The sequence below is a fragment of the Otolemur garnettii genome, unplaced genomic scaffold (assembly GCF_000181295.1).
Source record: "Otolemur garnettii isolate 467f Iridium unplaced genomic scaffold, OtoGar3 scaffold00111, whole genome shotgun sequence".
NCBI lineage: Eukaryota > Metazoa > Chordata > Mammalia > Primates > Galagidae > Otolemur > Otolemur garnettii.
The window spans coordinates 2,763,779-2,782,509 of record NW_003852506.1 but is presented as its reverse complement, the minus strand read 5'-3'; the positions used below and the strand labels follow the sequence as shown (position 1 = coordinate 2,782,509).

The window sequence follows — 18,731 nt, the reverse complement described above, 5'->3', positions numbered from 1 at the left end:
GTTATTGTTTGGGTGTAGACGGGTCATTTTTTCAAAGTTACTGCTGCCTGAGTGACCACAACCCTGCACACAGCCCTGAAAGGACATTAAAGCCGCTTAAACACAACTACCTTGGGTTTATTTTTAAAAAGAGGGAGAAACAGAGCAAGAAGGAAAGAGAAAAAATGAAGCAGTCTCACTGATGTAGCATTTCATTTCTCTTTTTTATTTTTTATTTATTGTTTGGGATTCATTAAGGGTACAAAGAATTAGATTACACTGATTGCATTTGTTAAAGTCCCTCTTGTAATCGTGTCCCGCCCCCAAGAGGTGTGTCACGCACCGCGACCCCCACCCCCTCCCTGCTCCTCCTCCCCACTTGCCCCTTCCCCTAGCGCCCCCTCCTTATATTAGCTCATCTTCTGCCTTCATATTAGAATTGGTACGTTGGATTCTTGCTTCTCCATTCTTGTGATGCTTTACTAAGAATAATGTGTCCCACCTCCATCTAGGTTAAAACAAAAGATTTAAAGTCTCCGTCTTTTTTAGTGGCTGAATAGTATTCCATGGTGTGCATATACCACAGCTTGTTAATCCATTCCTGGGGTGGTGGGCAGTTAGGCTGTTTCCACATTTTGTCGATTGTAAATTGAGCTGTGATAAACAGTCTGGTGCAAATGTCCTTATGATAAGAGGATTTTTTTTTCTTCTGGGTAGATGCCTAGTAATGGGATTGGAGGATCAAATGGGAGGTTAATTTGAGTTCTTTGAGGATTCTCCATACATCCTTCCAAAAAGGATGTATTAGTTTGCAGTCCCACCAGCAGTGTAAAAGTGTTCCCTTCTCTCCACATCCATGCCAGCAGCTGCAGCTTTGAGCCTTTGTGATGTGGGCCATTCTCACTGGGGTTAGGTGATATTTCAGGGTAGTTTTGATTTACATTTCTCTGATAATTAGGGACCATCAGCATTTTTTTCATGTTTTTGTTAGTTATTCATCTGTCTTGTTTAGAGAAGGTTCTATGCATGTCTCTTGCCCACTGATATATGGAATTGTTGGGGCTTTTTTTTGTTGATTATTTGAGTTCTCTATAGATCCTAGTTATCAAGTTTTTATCTGATTCATACTATGCAAATATCTTTTCCCATTCGAAGGTTGTCTGTTTGTTTTAGTTGTTGTTTCCTTAGCTGTACAGAAGCTTTTCAGTTTAATTTGTGTATTTTTGTTGTTGTTGCGATTGCCACAGAAGTCTTCTTAATAAAATCTTTCCCTAGGCCGACATCTTCAAGTGTTTTCCCCACACTTTCTTCAAGGATTTTTATTGTTTCATGCCTTAGATTTAAATCTTTTATCCATCTTGAATCAATTTTTGTAAGTGGCGAGGGATGTGGGTCTAGTTTCAATCTTTTACATGTGGTTATCCAGTTTTCCCAGCACCATTTATTGAACAGGGATTCTTTTCCCCAGTGTGTGTTCTTGCTTGGTTTATCAAAGATCAGGTGTCTTAGGAGCTTAGTTTCATCTCATAGTTTTCTATTCGGTACCAAATGTCCATGTCTCTATTTTTGTGCCAATGCTGTGTTTTGATCACTATGGCTTTATAATATAGCTAAAAGTCTGGTAGGGTGATACCCCGGCTTTGTTTTCATTACTAAGACTTGCTTTGGCTATACAGGGTTTCCCCTGGTTCCATACAAAATGAAGAATTATTTTTTCCAAATCTTGAAAGTATGATGATGGGATTGTAACAGGGATTGTATTGAATCTGCAGATTGCTTTGGGTAGACATTTTACAATGTGATTCTTCCCAGCCATGAGCATTGTCTGTTCTTCCATTTGTTAATAATTCCTGCTATTTCTTTTCTTAGGGTTTTGTCATTTCCTTCTTTCTTTCTTTCTTTCTTTTTTTTTTTTTTTTTTGAGACAGAGTCTCAAGCTATTGCCCCTGGGTAGAGTGCTGTAGCATCATAGATCACAGCAACCTCAAACTCTTGGGCTTAAGCAATTCTCTTGCCTCAGCCTCCCAAGTAGCTGGGACTACAGGTGCCCACCACAATGCCTGGCTATTTATTTATTTATTTATTTATTTGCCATTGTTTAGCTGGCCCTGGGTTGGCTGGGTTTGAACTGCCAGCCTCCGTGTATGTGGCTGGTTCTTTGTAGAGGTCCTTCACCTCTTTTGTTATGTATATTTCTAGGTATTTCATTTTGTTTGAAGCTACTATGAAGGGAATTGTGTCCTTGATTAGCTTCTCATCTTGGCTGTTATTGGCATATACAAAGGCTACTGATTTGTGGACATTGATTTTATATCCTGAGACATTGCTATATTTTTTATCACTTCCAGGAGTCTTGTGGTTGAGTTCTCTAAGTATAAGATCATATCATCAGCAAAGAGCAAGAGTTTGACCTCCTCTCCACCCATTTGGATGCCTTTTATTTCCTTCTCTTGCTTGATTGTATTGGCTAGAACTTCCAGCACTATGTTGAATAGTAGTGGCAATAGAGGACAACCTTGTCTGGTTCCAGTTCTAAGTGGAAAGCTTTCAGTTGTACCCCATTCAGTATAATATTAGCTGTGGGTTTGTTGTAGATGACTTTGGTCAGATTAAGAAATGTGCCACTTATGCCTAAATTCTTAAGTGTTCTAATTAGAAAAGGATACTGAATTTTCTCAAATGCTTTTTCTGCATTTATTGAGAGGATCATATGGTTTTTGTTTTTGCTTCTGTTGATTTGGTGAATTACATTTATAGACTTGAGTATGTTAAACCAGCTTTGCATCCCTGGTTGATGAATGATTTTTTTAATGTGTAGCGATAATGATGAATGATTTTTTTAATGTGTAGCTATAATCTATTGGCTAGGATTTTATTTTGGATTTTTGCATCAGTACATTTCATTAGTGAAATTGGTCTGAAATTCTCCTTTATAGTTGGGTCTTTTCCTGGCTTTGGTAACAGGATGATGTTTGCTTCATAGAACATGTTGGGGGGAGATTCCTTCCTTCTCAATTTTTTGGAATAATTTCTTCAGTATGGGTATAAGCTCTTCTTTGAAGGTTTGATAGAATTCTGCGGTGAAGACATCTGGACCAGGGCTTTTTTTTGTTTGGAGATTTTTTTATTGTTTCTTTGATCTCAGTGCTTAAATCAGTCTATTGGAGAGATCTATTTCTTCTTGATTGTCTAGGGAGAGGGTATGATTCCATGTATTGAATCATTTCCTCCATATTGTCAAATTTCTGGGCATGGAGTTTCTTGTAGTACTCAGAGATGATCTCTTGTATCTCTGTAACATCTATTTCTATTTCACCATCATCATTTCTGATTGAGGTTGTCAGAGATTTTACTTTTCTGTTTCTAGTTAATCTGGCCAATGGTTTATCAATTTTATTAATTTTTTTGAAAAACCAACTTTTTGTTTTATTAATTTTCTGAATGATTCTTCTGTTTTCAATTTCATTCATCTATGATTTAATTTTGGCTATTTCTTCTGTTGGGTTTGGGATTAAATTGTTCTTCTTTTTCCAATTCCATAAGATGGTTCATGAGTTTGTGAAGGCACTCTCTCTCTTTTTTGAATGTAGGCAGCTAAAGCAATAAATTTTTCCCTTAAGACTGCTTTTACTGTATTCTACAGGTTTTGGTAACTTGTGTCTTCATTGTTGTTATGTTGGAGGAATTTAACGATTTCCTCTTTTATCTCTTCCTTGAACCCAATTATCATTCAGCATAAGGTTGTTTAATTTCCAAGTCTTTGTGTGGGGATGAACGTTTTGTTAGAGTTGAGTTCCACCTTTCTTGACTTGTGGTCTGAGAAGATACAAGGTATAATTTCTATTCTTTTAATTTTGTTGAGGTTTGATTTGTATCCTAGGATGTGGTTGATTTTGAAGTATGTACCATGGGCTGACAAGAAAAATGTATATTCCTTAGCTTTGGGATGGTGTGTTCTATATATGTCTATTAATCCCATTTGTTCTAGGGTCACATTTAAGTATTTTGTATCTTTGTTCAGTTTCTTTTTAGGGGATCTGTCCAGTTCTGCCAGAGGGGTATTAAAGTCCCCAACTATTATTGTGCTGAGGGAGATCATATCACCCAAACCCATCAAGGTCTATGGTTTTGTAAGCATTTCATTTCTTTCATAGAAAGGTTTCACAGGTGTGGTGCCTACGGCTCAAGTGGCTAAGGCGCCAGTCACATACACCTAAGGTGGCAGGTTCAAATCCAGCCCGGGCCCGCCAAAAACAACAATGACAGCTGCAACCAAAAATAGCCAGGTGTTGTGGAGGGTGCCTGTGGTCCCAGCTACTTGGGAGGCTGAGGCAGGAGACACACTTGAGCCCAGGAGTTGGAGGTTGCTGTGAGCTGTGATGTCACAGCACTCTACCCAGGGGGATAGCTCAAGGCTCTGTCTCAAAAAAAAAAAAAGAAAAGAAAAGAAAGGTTTCACAAGCATTTCATTTCTTTCAGGCTTTCTTTTTCTTTTTAAAAGGCAAAAAAGTGGGCTCATTTAAATAAGAGATTCCCATGCATTGCAAATTATAGCTAGTAAGATAAAACTCACTTTCCCACCAGTAAGACATGTGCTCATGGAGCTTGCCTTGGCTCTGGCCTTCTGGATGGAGGAAAGGGATCTTGTTACCTTTATGCCTGGCTTTGCGGCTGTGAAAACTCATCTGTAACATCCCTGATGATGAAATTCCCACCTTCCTTGCTGATGTTATGACAACCACAGGCAACATCATTTTTATCAATATTTAGAGGAACTAAGGACCTGACTGGAGGCCTCCTCCATGGCATCTGAGTCCCTTTTTGAAGCCCTTTATATTTCTAATTCAAAGTATCCTTATCATTCATGCAGACCCCGCTGGGTTTTCTGTGGATATTTGGCCCAACCAGGAGTTTTTCTTATATATAATAATTTAGAGAGGACATTTGGGTGATGATGAGAACTGGGCTTCAGGTCTTATTGCTAACAATGACCTTGATCTGTTGTATCAACTAAGTATGTTCTTATCCATGCCTTTGAGCCTCAGTTTATCCATAACAGCAGTTGCTGAATGCTGGGTATTTAGCAGAAACCTAATACACATTTCTGTGCTTGACTTGTCTTCTTTCTTCCTCTGCAATAAATCAGTGATTGGAAATCCCAATGATTTCACAAGCACTTGGCACTCTCATCATGCTGATGATCAACACCGAGGTTTCAGCAGTTATGAAGCCCAGTGCCCATTCGTGAGGCATCAGGGTTCAAGGACTGCTCAGGGGATGTTTGAGGCATCAGGGTTTAAGGACTGCTCAGGGGATGTTTGCACACACTTGGTCTCAGCAGAGGGCCGTTATCCCTGCTTGAAAGCTCAAATTTTCTTCCAGGTCCCAAAACAGTAGCTTCTGGAAAGCCTAACAATAAGTGTTTTCCTTTTAGAGAGGGGGAAAGACTGGATAGTCAAACACTTCAAGAGTTTTCACCATGACTTTTCACTTGCCTTAATATACAAGAAAGAATGGGCAATTATTTGATTAATAAGTTGCAGGAATGATGAAATGATTCTTTAGGCAAAAAAAGATCCATTTTTGGAGAGATCCATCACTTGGATGAGCTGTCTCCAGTGACATCAGCTAACTTGTTCATTATGAGCATGCCTGCTTACTTCCCAGACATTGCCAGAGTTAGTTACACATCGATGCCCGGGAAACTACAGTCCTATATTTAGGTAGTGTATATTCAGGTACCCCAAAATACGCAAGAAGATGCCCAGATTTCAGTAGAGAGAGCAAGCAGATTTAGAAGTTCTACTTTGTATAACCATTCCCCAAATGACTCACTCTGCAGGAGAACCAAAGCCTGGCTGCATCAAAAATGAAAAATGTTTACCCCATTTCTGGTGTTTGACATTTAAGGACTGCACAGGACATCAGTCTGCCGCATCCCTGCCTTATCCCCCCCCCAGCACTGGCTCCAGGAAGGCCCCAGAATGCAGGTCTTGTCCACCAGTCTTCAGTTAGGGGGCCGCAATAGTTAGGTCACCTTCCTTACCTTCAAAAAGACCAAAGTCAACGCTACACAGTCTCACATGCAACTTTCAAATAACAGCTGACTGCTGGTCCCTGCATCTCTCAGAGAGAGGGGTTGTGGGAAGCCAGCGAGGGCCCGAGCAGATGGGAGCCGAGATGGCCAGGCAGCAAGTGGCTGCCAGAGTCACGCCACCTGGCCGTCTTCCCACAGTCTGGAGGGGGGGGCATGTGGCTGGCGACTCCATTCTGGCTTAAGGTGGCAGGCCTTCTCTCCCTTTCCAATTCCCTGACAGCCTGGGCAGATTTTCCTTTGGCTTTTTAAAATCCAGGACACATTATTCCTCAAAGTCACCAAGTTCCAGCTGCTGGAGGGAGAGCCAGCCTTTCGCTGTGTTGCCCCACCAGCAATGTTACGTCTTTATACCCAGGGAAACAGAAGGCCTTCCTCCATGCGGGCAAGCCCACAAGAGTTCGGATGCCGCCGCTCGGGTCCTGGGGACAGAGGGGAGGATTCACAAGGGCTGGCCGAGAGCCATCCCACTATCCCTGGCACTTGCAGCTCCACACGGAGCTCTGAGGCTCTTCAGGACAAAGAGGAGTGTTTTTATCAGCCCAACGTGCTGCTGACAAATGCATAATAAACTGACAGAAAGCAACCAAGCAGCATTTCAAAACCCCCAGTTACAGAGGAGGCCAAGCCTGAGCGGGGATGGTCACTTTCTGCAGGTGTTCGGCCAGTGTCCCCACATTTGCATAGCATTTGCATATACTGTCAAACAGTTGGCTGACAGAAAGTCTGAGGAGGTCTGGACACAGCCCAAACCTGTCAGTGGCTTTCTCCTTGCCAGTCAAGGTTGGCTTTGGCTGCAATTAAGGCAGGAAACGAATACTTCTGACATTGCAATATACCCAGCCACAGCTGGGCGAAGTTCAATGGAAAAGCGTGCTTCATGTGGAAAGACAAGATGTGTGCCGGAAAAAAGAAAGAAAAGGAAAGGAAGCAAGTGGTAGTAATGGCTCAGAAAGTGACACTCTAAACTCATTCTGCAAAAGGAAACAAATATTTTGCAGTGCTTCCAGGTTACTGTGCTGTGTTGTTGTTTGTTGTTTGGGTAAGTGAGCAGACTCCCACCATGAGTTAGGCCGATTCAGCGGGTGAGAAGAGCTCTCCAGACACTGCACCTTTTATCCTCAGAGTGTCAAGAATAATGTCAGGCAGAAGGGAGGAAGCAAATCCCCAAACTGCATTTCCGTGATACACACACATGCTACTCTGTAAGGCTCCACTGGGCCATTCTGGGTTGACAAATGGGTATCGGTGATCTGGATGGGGGTGAGAAAGTTGGAGGGAACCCGAGCACAAGTGTCTCGTTGTCCCCCCCACCACTCAGGACAGGGGGTCCCGATCATATTAGCATATGGATTGTGGTGGGAAAGAAACCAAAATCAGAGCCTTGGATACTGTAAGAGCGAATGGCCTCAAGAGACAGAGGGGCGGGGAAGGAAGAAAGCCAGATAAAAAGGTGGTCATTGTTTTTGAGATCACATGAGACTTATATTTTAGGGGGGGGCTGCATCCTTCTGAGATGTTGTTTTACAGATTATTTAAGCGAGACCTAACAATTTATTAAATACTTCATCTCTACACAGTGGTAGGCACTAGAGTTTCATGAGCAGTGAACAATAGATTCTGTTTATTCGCCAACAATACAGACACTGTTTAGCTCCGGACTGCAAGTGGCTGAGCCATCTGGCTCATATCTCCACAGTAAAACATTGTCCGTGACACAAAAAATGACTACATCCCCAGGACAAACTAGTGTGACCTCTAAATAAAGCCTTCCTCTGAAGCTATGATATCATACTGCACAGGGGACACCAGCACAATTGAATCTGGTCACCAAAAGCCCAAGTGAGATAGGACTATGTAAATGGAATTTTATAGGAGACTTTTTGTCCTCCGTGGCAAACCATCCAGATCCGTCCACAGCACTGAAACATCTTTTTCATTCACCCTTGGGACAACAGTGCGGTTCTATTTGGGGATTGGCAGTCCTCTTTCTCCCGCGCCGGCCCAGGAAGCTCACGTCTATGTTCCAGAGACAGCACCTGCAGCCTTTGCTTCCAACAACTTTTCACTGATGGAGGCCCCACCTGCACCAGCCTTTTTGCTGATATTTTGGAAACAAGCAGTCCTTTCTCCTCCCTGCCAGGGGGAAGGCCCAAGTTTGCCAGCTTCTTCACAAATAGCTGAGCAAGTCACTCGCAGCCTTGCGCCACCTGAATGCCCGCTTCACGAGGCAAACAAGCACACACACGCACACACACACACACACACTCACTCTCTCTCTCCCCATCACCCCGTCCAAGAAAGGGGCCATTTCAATGGGAGAAGTGTCATGCTCCAGAATAGACCCAATTCAGTCTTCTACAACCAAAGCATTTGTGTTCCTGTTTGGTGGGAAAATTTCATTACAGAAATTGAGACATGAAGAACAGACCAAAAGGCTGGCTTGGCTTAAGTATTCCACCTGTTCCAACTCCTGTGTGTTTTGTTTTTCAGAGAAAGAAACCCTGCCCCACCCCTGTGCATAAAACGCTTTGCACATAGAATGACTAGCAAAATAAGATCTCTAAATGCTTTCGACTATGAGGAGGCATTGTGTCGTTTTGCAGCCAGAGCCATCTGAAGTGATGACACATGTGAGAGAGAGACAGAGGGAGGTGAATCCCTCCAGGCACGTTTGCCTGTCCTGTCCTTCTGCACAAGCTACTGAACTTCTCAGTGCCTAGACATAGACGTAAAAAAGGACATTTCCTTTTTTATAGGATCAATATTTGGAAAATAGGTGAGAAATACTTAACATAATGCCTGGTAGATAGGAAGGGTTTACTAAGTGGGAGTGCTAACAATAATGGTAACAGATAATGGTGAAAATTACTTCTGTGACTATTGAAATTTCAGTAGGAAAATAACTTCCAGGATACTAGTCCCTCATTTAAACACACTTTGATTCTTGGTAATAGTAGCATTTATTATTATCATTGATATTTAGCATAAGCCCAAATTATTTGGCAAAGTTGGATTAAAAAACTGTACTTTTAGTTGGCTTGTCCTCCATCCTATTTCTGAGATAGAACTTACTCCAGGTAGTACAAAACCAGCCAGAATTTTATGTTAAGTTATTCTTGTGACAGTCATATTTTTTTAAAACTGAGAAACTGCATGTATAATTGCTATATCTTAAGGGTAAAGTCGTAGGCGCAGGCTTGATATCTAAAATGACTTATTTAGTTTTGTTTAAGTTCCAATAAATACCACGATTTCAATGGCTTACAATTAATTTAAGAGTAATAGTTCTGCTTTCAACACATTGGTTTCTAGAAATGAAGCTGTTTGTTGAAATTACAAAAACTGATTTTTCTAAGCATCAGTTAGTTGAGCAGATACAATCTGGCCCTGGAGCCTGGGGAATAATTCTTTGTAAAAATACCATAACTGTCATATTTATCCAACTGTGTACTGAATTCTGTGCCTTTTACAGTCCAAACTTTGTGACAGGTATGTAAATCAATTTAGCAAGACATGATGGTGTGGCTTCAATTACCATCTGTATAACTCCTCTGGACATTTTCAGTAGGAATTTAAAATGTTCCCAGGATGTCAAAGCTAATAGAAATTTCCATATGGAAAACCTTCCAGACTTTATATCTTTGGGAGAATCTAAAAAAAAATTCACTACAGACTCATACACACAAATCTCCATCTCTTTTCTGATAGGTCAATTTTTGGTTATTTTTAAGGCTTATGTGTGAAAACTGTTATACGGGTGGCATAATTTCTATGAATCCTTGTTAATTTCAATAGGAAAACTGCAGCCAGGGTAACGGGCAAACCAGGCATCAGGTCCTGGACCCCTGTGGAAGTCCAGCTAAGGACATCTATAAATGCAATTAAACTTAGAAATACACTTTTAGGATGGGAGGGTGGGGCCCAATCTAACGTGGGTGGGAACTACCTTTTAGCAAGTACAATGTGTCTACCAATACATAGAATGTTTACACCCTATGACCCAGAAATTCCACTTCTGGGACTATATCTTCCTGAGCTAGTCCTTTGAAGTGTCCAAGAGCATATGTACAAGGGGGTTGCTCATAATATGATTTGCAAAAGTGAAAAATTGAAGATAAGCTCATCAATAAGTGATGGTGCATCCATTAAAAAGAATGCTGGGGAACCATAGGCTCTATCTTTCCATCTATACCTGGATCTACCTCTACATAAAATTATCAAGAATGCAGCCAAGCCATCCAAAAGATGAAAAGAGCATGGCTTTTCATTGTTACAGCATGTCCTTGGGTGGTATTTACATTAAAAAAACCCCAAAACATAGGATCCTTTTGTACTTTAGAAAGTAACACAAGTGCTCCCTAGCACACATACTAAAACTGGAATAATACAGAGACGATTAGCATGGCCCCTGCCCAAGGATGACACACAAATTCGAGAAGCATTTCATATTTTTAGAGGATCTAATACATGCTCACCTAAGAGAAAAACTCAATTCAAGTTGGTGGGAGGGATATTGAGGGAGGGGAGAGAGGAGCGGTGGGGAGGAGATCGATGTGAGGGTATAAGAGCACACCTTTTGGGTGCAGGACACAACTACAAGAGGGACTCTACTTTTGCAAATATTACAATCTAGTTGTTTGTACCCTCACATTGCCCTGAAATAAAAATAAATAAATAAATACATAGTGACACAAAAAATACATTTTCCACTAACTGTTCATCGTCACATTGTCAGGCTGCAGTGTTTCTTGGCATAGTGGACAACCTTATAAGAGAGAAAGAAGGGAGCTTTGAGGGGTAAAACTTCCTGGATGTCCACTGTGAGAAGGGGTCAATGGCAAAGGTTGAGGGAGTCAGGCCCAAAGAGAAAAAATAATCCCTTCCCCTAAGGGACTTGTTATGTGGCATAAGAAGTCTGTGGTTAAAAAAATAGACACGCAGGAACTGAAGATTTGATTTAGACTATCTGTGGGATTTTAATGGTTGGCGGTTATTAATGGCTGATTCTACAACAGCAATCTGGGCCATACAGATCAGAGCCAAGATTGGGCCAAACGATGGCCCGTCCTGCCGCTTACAGGCTAAGGAACTTTGCTTCTTGGTGTCTCTGAACCTCAGTTTCCTTCTCTGTAAAATGGGAATAATCTTACTAATTTCTTCACAGGGCTGATGTAAAGTGAGCCTGGTAAATAGACCATGAATCTAGCGTTCTTATTCTCTTGCTATAAGAATAATAATTTGTGCTTAACCAGCCACATTCCGATCACATATCTCATCCGCATTTTCGACCCGGCAGATTGGGGTTGGAGGTTGGTAGACTCGGGACAAGAGCAGGCTCCTTTGTAAATGCTAAGCTCCAAATGAGGTAGGCCTTGCCAAACGGAAACAAGAGTCAAGGTAGCTGTTGAACCAAGGTGGCATTAGATCTATAGCAAAAATGCCCGCAGTGCCTACAGATGGCTCCCAGGCAACCCTGGCCCACCAGTGGTGTCTTCTGTTAGGGACACAGGGCTCCCTCCCAGGAGCAGTTGGTGGCGAAGCTAGAGCTGGTTTTAGTGATGAGCTACTCTTGGCTCCGCCAGGCCAAACTGCCTTGTCACCATGGTGTTTCAATTTCTTTCTGGGTCCCTCAACCCTTCTTCCCACTCCATTCCTACAACCTGCATGTGGCCCTCATAGGCCACCGTACTCTGAGCTCTACATTCCCTTCCCTGGTGTCCGTGTGCTTTCATGGGACAAATTCTCACTCTTCTAATTCCAGTCCCCACAAGAGGAATGAGAGGGTCCCACCCATCTTTTCAAGTTAGAAGAAGTAATCAGAAATTATGAGCAGATGGACAGTGACCACTCAAGCCTATCATAGGGCTGTGGGCGTGCAGACATGACTGCCACCACTAGCAACCAATAAGACCTAGGAAAGAAACTCTTCCCCCCTTTCAATTGGTCAGTGCTGCTTCTAGAGTCCCTGAATTGACTGGAAGCTGTTCCTCCTCTTCTCAGGTGCAAAGGGCCCTTGGGGCCAGTGGAAACTTTGGCTATGTTTTCTGCGACTAAAATACAAGTGTATTTGCCTGTAATCTAAAAGGCACGTTATTTTATTATCAATGTAACTCATAGCAACAGTGACCCAACATATCATGTGGGGCAGTTTACCTCGTTTCTATTACTAATGCTTGTGCTTTCCCCATGTACAGTGGTTTGCCTTTTGCAAACTACTTTCACACATTCTAATTTGCACAATATACAAGATGAATCGTATCTTATTATCACCATTCTATAAACAAAGAAAATGAGGCTCAGAGAGGTTGAGTGATTTAGCCAAGGTCACAGAGCTAGGAAAGTGAGACAGATTAGAACCCAGCTTTTCCGACTCTGAGGGTCAGTCTTCCTTACATGTTTTTGAATGTTTTATGGAGTGTTCAGAAAAATATTTGCTGAATGAACAAGATTTCACTTTCCACCCTCTCACCCGTTTTCCATTTTGGAAACCTTTCATCTTAAGGTTCAACACTCAATTAAAAAAAAGAAAAAAACTTGCCACAAGTGTAAATTTCTTTAAATAGTAGGAAAAGTTGAGGACAGGTATTTGGATCCACCAGTGAAACTCCTGAGATGGGCTTGGCAGGAAGTAAGAAGTGCCCATACAAAGTGTTCTCACTGTTGAAAGAATGCCCAGTCATTACAACAGAGAGGGGATAATAGACTCATGCTTTATGCCTCTTGCAGAACCTCTGTCCAGCAGAGTTGGTGTCCCGTGTATAGGGTCTCTAACCCCTCCCCAGCCCGTGTGCAACGGACAGGGCTCTGGGGATTCCCTCCTTCCTCCCCTTTTTCCTAATTAAAGATAGCTTCTCCTCTCTGGCCTCTGAGCAGAGATGAGTGACCCAAGTGGACAAGCTGACTTTAGACTCTGTCCTCTTGTGTATCAAAAACTGGTAGACACACTCCTGTTCCTTGGATGTGATAGCCCTTGTAATAATCTGGGCCCACATTCCTTCTGATCACATTTTTGTGGCTCTGAAACCTATCACTGGGTGACAGTTTGCAAAAGGGGCCAGATTGACCCTGTGAACAAATTCCTTAACCAGTGGAAAACTTGGCTGTGTTTTCTGTGACTAAAGGGAAAGAGACTTTTCTATTCAAAATTACCCTGAAGCCATTCAAGGTAAACAACTTGCCCAAGGGCAAGGAGCTAACTGCTAAGAGAAACCAGGCCCAGTAGAATCAGGGTCTCTGGACACTCAGAGCAAAGTCCTGTACTATGAGCAAGCCACCATCAAAGGATGTGCTCAATCCAAATGATGTCAGCACTGGCCAAGGAAAATAGAAGCCCAGGGACAGAAACTGTCAGAGGGTTCTCACCTTTCTGAGTCTGAGTACTCAGAGTCCTCTTTGGACTGCCTTCTGAAATCTGAGCCCTCTAGAGAAATGCCCTTGGTAAGTAAGCAAATGAATGCGTAAATGGGCTGATGAGCCAACCAATCGCACCCCACATCTAATGGGATGAGGCCAGTATGTTAGGGCCCGTCAACTTGGAATCCACACATTGAATCAGAAGAATGTTGTACTGCCTGCCCTCCTCATAGAAAAGAAGGACAGAAGGACAGTGAGCAAGTAGTCTCTGGCAAAGCAGACGGAGAAGGGGCTTCTGCAGTGACAGTGGTCACTGGGAGAACAAGAGGTTGGCAGTCCCTGACCAAAACTCTAACGGGATGAGATGTTTCTGCAGAAGCATACAGAAGGGTGAGTATCCTGAGTGTCCCCTCCTTCCTCACAATAGGCAGGCTCTGCCATCGTGAAGAGCTGCCCAATTGGGGCAGTCTTCTGACATATAAAAGTACCAGATCTGGCCCCAGGTACCGGCCTCAAGAGTCCTCCTACCAGAGCACAGTCTACATTTGGCAAGAAGGTTCCTCCCATTTGACTGGCCCCAAATATGAGAAAAGAGGTGGGGCAGGACAGCTCTTCCTTGTTTGAGTGGCAGACAAGTGTCTGTGGTCAGTAGGCAGGGAGACCTGTGAAGCAGACTGCAAAGCCACCCAGCCATCTGGCCCATGCTCCTGTGACCTCAGGAGCCCGCTTTGCCCTGTTCCCCCAGCACCAGCAGCCCACCTCACAGGAGACACCCATTAATTATGGAGAAATACTGAAACAGGGGCAGATAAATTGTCATGTATTTTAAAGATTCATTTTTAATATGGAAACACAATGAGAACCAGTTATTCACAGAATAACTACAGGGCTTACAAATGTTTCTTTCATTACATGTTAGTGTGGCCTGGCTGTGGGGCCCAGTGTGAGCTGTCACTTTGCAATTGGCCTCCCTTTTAGGGACTGTATGCACAGCTTTGTTCCGAGAGTGCACCAAAGTCTAGATCTGAGGTCTGGGACAAGCAATGCCAAGGCAATGCCTCTCCTGTCCCTCCCTTTATTGGATCCAATACTTTTACAAACTAGTAAGTTCAACTTCCCCAGAATCTATCTGGCTCTGGTGCTGAGGAAGCAGGAACAACTCCAGCTTCTTATATGAAGCTGAATGTTCATCCAAAATTGCTTCCTTCTTGCTTTGCCATTTGTAGACATGACCCAAGTTGAATGAGTCTTCATTTTTGGCATAAACACCTTGCATCCACCTCACCCAGCCTCAGGGTCTCTCTGTCTTCCAGTTCCTGGCTCAGTTCCTGAGAAGATCTAAACTACTATGAACTCACCCAGGCCACAAGGATCCCCTTGAAGGTACCCCCCTCCCTGCCACCCCACACCCACCCCATCTGGAAATTACGAAGTCCTTATGGACTTTGCTCTTTATACTTTCACAAAGAATGCAAGATTCCGCCGTTATTTTAAGAACTGAATAGAAATCCCCGCATCACCATATCAGGGCGGCTGTTCCACGCCAACTCAGTAATTGCCCTGTTTCTAGTGCCTTTTTTTTTTTTCCTCCACCAAACCAACTTAAGCTGATTACCGCCATCTCAAACAACCTCACTGGGCTCTAGATATATCCATTTAATATGGCCAGGACAAGCAGCCAACTGCTGTTTTCAAAAGACGATCTGACAGATTCTATTCACTTTCAAAGTAGCTCTCCACGGCTGGAATAATTATCTTTCATTTCCCTCATTCTGACACCTTTCAATGATTTGTTGACATCTGAAGAGTTATGGGCAATCTTAGAAGAGGCAGCTGGACTTTCCACCCCTGAAGATACAAATACAAAAAAAAAAAAAAAAGAAAAAAGATTCCCATACAGCATCTGAAATAACTCTGTTCTTTGCACATGGATATACAAATCTGCATGTTAATAGGGACACTGTTATCTTTAAATATAACCTCAAAAAAAAAAAAAAGAAAAGAAAAAGAAAGAAGGGTAGTATTCATTTAACTTGTTCACTGCCAGCTCAAGAAAGTGGTACACCTTTCCCTCAAAACCAGGGTTTCCTCCCTTGACCCATAGAAACACAAAAATGCAAATATCCTGAGTTTTCAAACATCCGATGTTTGGTGCAGTCCTCAGTTGAGGGGGAACAGCCGGAGAAACTCAAGTAAAATTGCAAGAGGCCTCCACTGTTTCATCTGCTGCCAATGAGGTTTGAAGTGAGCATCACGGGAATAATGTCTATTAATAATTTGCACTTCTATAGCCCTTTCTTGAGCCGTCTCTGTGTGCCTTCCCATGAACACAGGCCGCGCCTGCAAGGAAGGAGCTTCCTGCTTATGGGCACAGTGCCCCCAGCTCCCGTCTCAGCACAAAGAGGTACCCTGCCTTTGAAAACAAGGCAGCTAAAATTGGTCTGGGGGAGCTTTTTAAAAAAAGATATGTATATATGTGTGTGTATAAAATCCAATTACAAGTCCCATGACAAGTGGGACAAATTTGCAACGTAATATCTTCAGTTTCTTTTCTTTCTGTGTTTTTTTTCCTATCTCCCTCATTTCTCCCCCCACCCCCACCTCAAATCACACATGGAATTTGAGGACTTTAGTCAACAATTTAGTAGTCTATCAAGACAAGTGCCTGGTAGATTTCAGTGACAATGACTCCAGGAAAGGATGGGATGTATCCACAATTGTTGTCAGGGATAAGGAAGGTGGAGGCAAGAGCAAAGGGAAACGAACAGGCAAGCTGCAGTTTGCATCTGATCTGATGACAGCGAGATCCCCTTTGTGGCTGCCTGGAGCCCTCTGTGCTGTTTGGGGAAAGGGCAAGGGAGAACTCGGCAGGGGGGAAAGATTGCGGTGGGGACGTTTATCTTCAGAGTGTGCAAGGGAGTGATGCTGCCGAGGTGGAAGCCTCCAAGGAACCGAGAATACACGCGAACATCTGCTGGTCACTTCTTTTCCCCTATATTCCGGCCACAGTCCCTCGATCAACAGCGCCCCTTACTGGCCAGCGGGATGTAAACCCAGAGGGTTCTGGGGCTTCTCTGATCGCCCTAAGCGATCTGGAAATTGCCAAATCTGTTCCATCTCCTGCTGTAGAGTCTTGAACACATGAGGAATAGCAACTCTTATAATCCTAGCTCAAGGTTCCTAGTCAACCCTCTATCTTGAACTCCAGTCTTGACAAAGTCAGGTTTCTCTGCAAGAGTGTTATCAACAGGGAGCTGCTTCTCCTGAGACCAATAATCACAAACACACTGTGTGTTCCTAGCAGACACAAGTTTGCAAAACCTTTATCAAGATCAAACATCACAGGAGGAGCACCCATGTTCCCTGAGAACAGAATGGATTTGAATTCTAAGTGGTAGAGGCACAGGCTTTATTAAAAAGCACAGAGGTCTGCTCAGCACGTGTAGCTCAAGGGGCTAGGGCGCCAGCCTCATACACTGGAGCTGCGAGTTCAAATCCAGCCTGTGCCTGCCAAACAACAATGACAACTACAACTAAAAAATAGCCGGCGGGTGTCTGTAGTTGCAGCTACTTGGGAGGCTGAGGCAAGAGAATCGCTTAAGCCCAGGAGTTTGAGGTTGCAGTGAGCTGTGACATCACTGCGCTCTACCCAAGGTGACAGATTGAGACTGTGTCTCAAAAAAAAGCAAAGAGGTCCTATAAACACATTTCTGGGGTTCTCCAAAGAAAGTCCCCTGATTAAAGTGTACAAGCTTCAGTAGCAATTGCAATGGGTCAGCTGATCACAGGAGTGAAGTCAATGGCTAGCAGCGATGGCCCTGGGCAGGTGGGCAGAGCTGGCCTGGGTTACTTTAGTTGAGGGGCTTGGCACAGAGGGAGATAGAGAGGTTAGGGGAGTTTATTTTGGGTGAGGTGCTTTATTTTGCTTTCTGGCTTATGAGGATTCATTTCCCCTGGGTAATTTAAAGTTTTTTAAAGAACCTTGGAATTCCTTGGAGAGAAAGAGCCGTCACAAATAAAATAAAGAGGTCACAACACTAGTGATGATGGAGAAGAATGGACAGTGCTCTATCTTCATATACGTGTGTTTTTAGCAATTTAGGGAGGCTTCCTCTATATGCCCAGATCTTATTTGGGAGCTTGTTACACATCCATGTATTTAATGTTTATTGTTAATTCTGTTTAATAACAAAAATTTTATAATGTCCGCCCCCTCTCATTTGGAAAACGAGGGTTAGTCTAGCTGACTGCTCTGAGTCAGGCTTCTTAACTCCTCCCAATGCCATTGTCAATGTATTGAACTACTCAGGAATCAGCAGTGACTTTCCATGCCTGCTGCAAGTCTGATTTCCTCTTCCTTGCTCAAAAATCCAACTATAACCCCCTTTATAATGCTCCCCACCCCCTCTTCTTCCAGCTGCACCCCCACTTCTCCAAATATACAACCCAATTGGGCCCAGTACCTGGGATTAGAAGGGAGCTGCATTTCCTAATCAGTCTTGTTACTATCTGACAAGACACACTGCATCCCATGGAATATACCCACTGTCATCACTTCAACTTTGAGTGGTGTTTTCCAGCATATATGGAGTCTGCAGGAAAGTGGCAATGTACGAATGGCTTTTCCAAGCAACTTGGTCCTCTTTCTCTAATAGGTATGGACATAACCTCAGTTCTAGACTTGTAGCAAGCACCATGTGATCATCCACTTAAGAAGAGAAAACCATACCCCCGGTATAAAAACACACCCAACACTTGGAAACGGAGCAAAGGAGGACCACCCTGCAACATGAGGCTGGAGCACTCAGGCTTGTCACGTTCTCTATGGGATGGACCTTGGATTGACTCATTATTTGGCCCAAATTCTGATGTTACATGTTAACATGTAGATTTTTACAAACTCCAATTCATTGGAGAGGTAAGTTGTTGGCATGATGCCTCATCACCCTAAAATACTTTAGTGTGTATTTCCTATACACTACAGCTATCAAAACGGTTCAAATGTAACCATTCAAACAAGGAAATTAACACTGAAACATGCTTTTGTCTAATCCTCAAATGCATCCACGTTCTCCAGTTGTTCCAATGCCTTGTACAACAAAAGGCCCCAATCCAGGATGTCTCATCACACTGAGTGCTCACATCTCTTTAGTTCCGCCCAATCTGGAACAGTTTCTGTCTTTCACGACCTTTACACTTTTGGTGAACTACAGACCAATTATTCTGTACACTATTCCTTAGTGTGGGTTTTTCTTTTTCTTTTTTTTTTTTTTTTGAGACAGAGCCTCAAGCTGTCCCCCTG

At 43.0% G+C, this 18,731-nt stretch overlaps 1 non-coding gene across 1 annotated transcript; it reads left to right on the top strand.

Moving 5' to 3' along the window:
• Positions 1–10,427: 10,427 nt before the first annotated feature.
• On the top strand, positions 10,428–10,529 carry LOC111727548. The gene has a single exon (XR_002775078.1). It is a non-coding gene; the product is annotated as a U6 spliceosomal RNA (small nuclear RNA).
• The last annotated feature ends 8,202 nt before the right edge of the window (positions 10,530–18,731 follow it).